General features: G+C 45.7%; 1 long non-coding RNA gene across 1 annotated transcript in view; it reads left to right on the top strand.

Annotated features, from left to right (window-relative positions):
* LOC121012575 (uncharacterized) overlaps positions 1 to 5,742 on the top strand; it is a 10,832-nt gene extending 5,090 nt beyond the window's left edge. Inside the window, exons 2-3 of the long non-coding RNA XR_005782172.1 lie at positions 2,303 to 2,331; positions 3,202 to 5,742. This is a non-coding gene — a long non-coding RNA (uncharacterized LOC121012575). The remainder of the gene's footprint in view (positions 1 to 2,302; positions 2,332 to 3,201) is intronic.
* Positions 5,743 to 6,271: the final 529 nt, after the last annotated feature.

Raw genomic sequence — 6,271 nt, 5'->3', positions numbered from 1 at the left:
GCCACCCAGGCGCCCCATATTATTCTTAAAGATAGCTTGGAAGACAAGGTTGCTGGGTACTTTTTTTCCAAGGTAGTTGAGGGGAATGGCAAATTCTACATTTTTAACACAAAATCTATGCTGGTGATTGGAAGCCCCCCAAAACGCTACATAAGAGGGGTGATTGATGCTATCTCTCTCATCCAAGTTTCTTCTTGTTTTGTGGGGGCAGAGGCTGGGTGTGGCCAACACAGTTGTATTCCTTCAGGTTCTCCCAGATCCCTTTAGCTGACTGATTCCATCTGCCCACTCTCGAGTTCTGTGGACCTTGCTGATAATGACTCATACCTACATATTTCTATGTTATGCCAATTCCTGAGACAGCCTTAATTTCTCTTGTAAGAGCATGAAAATATGAGTTTCCTTCTCCACTCCACCCCAGGCCTTTAAAGCCAGAGCCTGGTGAGACACCTGAGCACGTCTGGGACCATGGTATAGTGGACATTCACCCAACTCCTCAACCTCTTGAAATGTCAGTTTATCCATCTACAAAATGGGTATGACAACGTTTGCCATGGAGAGCTAGTCCAGGGCAGTTATAGGAGTGGAGATGCCAAGGAAGAGCTGGGCTGTTGTGAGCATGATGAATTGTGCTGGCGAGAGAGTTCTCCCCCCTTCCCTCAAGACCCACTGAAACTGAAATCTGCCCATCCACTGTTGGCATAGTTTTCCTCAGTGGAGCTCATGATTTCACACACCTGAATTACAAAAACTGTCACACCTCAATAAAGCAGAGGTGCTGCAATATAGAGAAAGGTACCTTGGTCTGGGTCTCCTTTTCGGAAACCAGAGCCCAATGGTGCAATCAGGCAGTTTACTGGGGAATGGATCCCAGGAGCAAAAAGTGAAGGACCACCTGCATGGTCCATGGGGAGGAAGGGGGAGCCAGTCTAAGGAAGAATTAATTCCTGAGGTGGTCACAGTAGGTAACAACCAGCTCTCTCTCCCCTTGGACAAAAAGTATTTCTTAGAATCACCCAGGAGAGGGATGAAGAGGATGTGTGTGTCCAGAAGCCTGCATCCACCCCACATTTCTGGGCGGTGTCTGTGTATCAAACAGGCTTCCTCTGGCACAAGAGAAGTGACTAAGTAGGATCCTGGAAAATTTTGCTGCATGATTTAGTGTGTGAAATCCTTATATCATTTGCGTGTACTTTAAGGATGTGCCTTTTACTTCAAGATGTTAGATGTCAAATTGCTGTTTATTTGAATGTGGCCCTGTGTTGAGACTCAGCCAGAGGCTGGTCATTTTTGTGGGTGACAACTGATAAACACAGAGACAGGTTTGGTTACGCTATCCAGTTGATATAGGTCCTCTTCCTTTCCCAGCAAACAGGCCATACACACCATGCAGCCAGAGATCAATCAGTAAAGAGAGGTCAAGTTCAATGCTCCCTCTGTGCTCACTGCAAATATTGTGGATCCTTACCGCTGTTATCTGCTTGTTTCCCACCCTGAATTTATTCCCTCTACTGACTTCGACAGTTCATTTCTTCTTCCTAGACTGTCACACATTCTCTTGGGCATTTCTGGAGATGTCAGGTAACAGCCCAGCCTGTTCACACCAGAGCCTCCAGCACTTACTCCCTGTGTCCCTGATGTAGCTTGTCCTCATATCTCCTGACATAACCCTGTCCTGTCTTGGCAGACAACTCCTACTTGAATTTTATCTAGTTACTAATTTCTATGATCTAATTAATGATCCATAACATAAATCTATTATTATGACAGAGTGCAGTATCAGAATAATCAGTATCTTTGAGAAAATGTATTTGTCAAACATTGGAAAATATGGCTGTTTCCAAGACTGTTAAAGAGAAGAGAAATTAGAAAAGAGGTTAGCTTTGCAAAACCTTACTATCAGGATCAACGAGGCCAGAATTTTTAGCATGTGCTCAGAGCACTAGCCTCAAAAAATAGATTCAGTTGTCCACTTCAGTCTACATGCTGAAGTGGACAGAGCGATGTACCTTCACTTAAATGGAAAGAGAGCATGTTTTCCTTGCTGTACAAAAGAACTACATGTACTAGTGCAGCTCTAACATAATGACGAACTAAGAGGTTGGGATCATTGAAAGCATTGCTGGTGCAGAACTAAGCATTTAAACATGTCATTAATTATTAGCATGATTTCTGGCACTTTCTAAAAGGTCTAAGAACTTGTTTTTGGCACAAGAAAAAATATTTTTTGCGGCATGTGCTCTTTTTTTCTGCAAAAAGAAAGAGTTCTATTGTAAAAATAAGCACTTCTGTAATTTTGCAGGATGTGGAAGTGGAGGGAAAAGCACAAAGGTAAGCAATTTCACTTTTGCGATTCCCAGTTTATCACTTATATTTCAAGAAAAGAACACCTCGTAAACAAAGAACCTTACTAGGCAAGTGCCAGAACCAAACCATATGGCATTCTCCTCTGCACTCTAGGTGTATACCCTGGGTGGTTGTCCTACACATGAGTAGGGGCCCAGAGAAGCAGGGCTTGGCAGTGCCACAGCTGTCCTGGCAGCTAGCCCTTCCCAGGGTCACTAAAATGTGGTTTCTTTGATATCAGGGCACTAGGATGCCATGAAGATCTCCTCCCACAGCAGAGATTGAGCATGGCCACACACAATCTATACAGCTTGGAAGTGCAGGACAAATAAACCCTGGCTGGTGGCATGAAGGAAAGAGCTCCCTTGGTTTAAGGACCACCTGACAATCCAAAATATACGCCAAAACAGGTTTTGTCAGCTAAGGTGCAGCTTGCCAAATGTACTTAAATTATATCCTCACAGACATGGAAAGAATAACAAAATAAAATGATTTAACAAATAATAGAAAGCGGCAGTATCTGATATAGTAGACTGCTCTGGGCAGCCAAGTAACTGGATGGGTCTTTCCTAGTCTGTGTGTTTGTCATTGGTTCAGCAACGTTTGGTGGTGTCTGGACTTTTTGAGCTATGTATCTGCATATTCCCAGCAGCAGCTGCCCTGAACCCTGTTTATGGTAAAACCTACAGAGCATTAGAGCTGAGTGCATACCATTGAAAACTGCAGGACATTCTAACTGCAAACAAAATTACTTATTTCCTAGAATTTATATATATTACTTGGCTTTTTCTTTCCTACACAAATATATTTGATAATTAAAAACTGTAACAATAATTTTAACAATTTTTTGTCAAGGTTTTCATTGCTGCAGGCTTTCAGCAGGGGCAACTGATATCCCGCTTAGCCAGCAACAGGCAGTTCACCTCTGAGACACTGGAATAGTCAGAGGGGCCTGCTGGAATTGAGCCCGCCCCCTCTTAGTCACCCACATAGACTGGCTGCATCCAGGATAATGTATTTTGTCTTGTCAAGAAATCCTGTCTAGGTACCAAAAATGTCAACAGGTAGAAAAATACATTTTGTTGCTTCACTAAAGACACTGAAAACACTTTTTAATAGAAACATGTCTTTTTCCTGCAAATCAACTATTCCCTAATTATCAAGACAAAGGCAAATTCTGGAGAAGCAGAGGATGCCAAGGCAGCTGCTTGGAAGTGGCACCTGTAAGCCTGCATCCCGTTGCTGCCCTCTCCTCTGTGTCTGTTCTCAAGACGGTGTGCAGATGGAAGGGACATGCAGGGTGGAGGCTGTAGGTTGGCACCCGCGACAGTCTCATGGCATAGAAACCACAGCATGATATGGGGTGACCAGAGGCCATGGTGGCATCATGCTGAGAGGAAGCTGCTGGCAGGCTGGCAGGCCTCCCCACACCTTCTAGAACTAGCAGCAATTTGTGCTTAGACAGGGCATTCTAATCTCTGTCTTTCTCTGGAACCTCTTCTGATTATTTCTGCTCCAGTGCTCTGTCGCTCCAGCCTCTCCAGATCACCTCACTGCCCCCCGCCTCCCACTGCCCTTCTGACAAGTTCAAGGAGAAAAGAAAAGGAAAAGTCAGGATCTTTCAGGTGGCCTTATGTCTGCTACCCCCTGCCCCCAGTGGCACAATAAGCTAATCCTCCCAGCTGAGTGGATGGGAAGTTTAAAGAAGCAAGACCCACAAAGCTTGTTTGCCTGAGAAACAAAGGATGTTCACATCTTTCCTTGACACAGTCTGCAGACCCCTGAGCTCTCACTGTCACAGAAATAGCTGCTAGCCAAAACCAAAATAGTAACAGGAGAGTCACCAGTGTCTTCAGATGCAAATGCCAACGATAACTTGCACTATAACTTAAAAGGAAGGATCTGGTGGGGATCCCCTCACAGCTTAGCCATATCCTCCTTGAGGGGGCAAGAGGGGCTTGAAGGGCCACCTGGTGGACAGAAGCAGGGCCAGGCCAGATGCTATCTTACCTCCACCTGCTGCAGAGTGACCTTGGATGAGTCAGTTCTTTCCCTTCCCACATTCTGTGTTGTGAAGAGTGAGTGAATCTGAGGATATAAGACTAGTACAAGAGCCCACAATATACAGTTGAGAACATCTGCAGTTTCTGGGAATGGCTGGGTGGTGACAGGGGAGTCTCTGCCTTCTCCAAGGAACCCAGAGCCTCCCTGTCCACCAGCACTTAGCAAAGGCCACTCATACCTGTTGTCTCTGCTCCTCAGGGGTGGCCCCTTTCACTGGTATCATTGACCCTGTTTGAAGGGGATATCTGGCTCCTGGTTGCTGCCTTGCTGTGTGAGAAGCTTTGCTCTGAACCACACTCCAAAACCTGTTTTTGCCCCTGACTCTTCTTGACTTTTACTTTCCTAGCTACTGACCTAGTTATTTACTTCCATTATCCTCGTTGGGAAGTCTTTGGACTTAACATCATTTTCCCTGTTTCAGACCTCAGCTTCTCCCAGCCCTATATCTGATGCTGGCACCAGCTGTCCTGCCTTGGCCAACCACTCTCATAGCACAATCTGTGTGAGCAGGGGAGGGGGCAGCACTCAGACCTCCCTGTGGCCCACAGGACCCAGAGTTGGGGGTGCCAAAAGTCCCATTTGCAAAGAGGCAGAGACGGTATTGCATCCAGGCCTCCAGACCATGGGTTTTCTCCCATCCTCAGCTGTAGTCCAGAGGTGGCCTGCACGTGTACCCATTCACCTTGGAAAGCTGTGCTTAAGACTGAAAATTCCCCACAGTTGATGCCTACTCTTGCACCCAGTGAGCTGATTGGATGGGTGATAATGTGCCTGACCTGCTATATGCCATTTGTTTACTGCTCACAGGGCAGGGCTCGGGGTATAAATCAGGGCGCAGTATCAGATTCTGTATGCCAGATCCCTGGCCTGAGTTCTGAGATTTCTATACCTCTCCTCCATGCTCATTTGTCACTCCTATCAAAGAAAGCTCCATTCATTTTTACGAAAACATGAAGAAAGAAAAAATACATATCAGAGCAGGCTGAGGAACAAAGTGCCTTGCAAGCGTGGCTTACAAAGTGGAGACTGGAGATTCAAGGAAGGAAACCAGCAGCAAAGCCTGCTTTTGCTCCACATTCAGGAAGTGGTGACTTGATCTGTTTCTCAGTTTCTGTATCTGCAAAATGGAGATGCTAATTTACAGATTTTAGCTCACATCCAGGGACGTCGGGAGGATGAATGAACTTGCATTTCCACACAGCACTGATGTGATGGAAGGTGCTATGTCAATAGCTGGAAGAAATATAAGTAGGGTATGAACCAGATATTCAGGATGCTTGGGTGTCCCTTGATGATACTGTATTGAATCAAAATAAATTCTGCTCTAACAGATGAGTTTTTTAAGCAACGAACGCCACCTTTCCACCAGGCATGGGCATGCATTCACATTTAAAGAGCCCTCCTAGTTGTTCTGTGATTTGTTCCCACCTCTAAGTGTGTCTGTGCCCACTGATGGCATCTGGCAGAAGCCTAGCAAAGCAAGGACCACAGCTGCTGACATTGCTCACACAATGGAGGGGAATGAGGTCCACAGAGGTTAAATAATGTCCTGAGGTCACTCAGCTGGCAAAGGTCATGATCTGGAGCATCCTGATATCAGGCCCATGCTTGGAAGGATAAAAGTGCTTCCACTCCCCTCACTCAGGGCCAGGGTGGGTGTAAAAGGTCTGCTATTCCTGTTTTTGTTGTAGCCTTGTCTTCATGTACTTCTATTCCCAAATATGCATCCTTCAGAGATGCTCAAAAATGTCTTTGTTGGGGCACCTGGGTGGCTCAGTCTGTTGAGCATCCAATTCTTGGTTTCAGCTCAGGTCATGATCTCACAGTTTTGTGGGTTCAAACCCCACATGGGGTTCTGAAC

Source organism: Herpailurus yagouaroundi, unplaced genomic scaffold (assembly GCF_014898765.1).
Source record: "Herpailurus yagouaroundi ecotype Mexico unplaced genomic scaffold, PumYag 196, whole genome shotgun sequence".
Classification (NCBI taxonomy): Eukaryota; Metazoa; Chordata; class Mammalia; order Carnivora; family Felidae; genus Herpailurus; species Herpailurus yagouaroundi.
The sequence above is the reverse complement of the archived record's forward strand: the minus strand, read 5'-3'. Positions and strand labels throughout refer to the sequence as shown.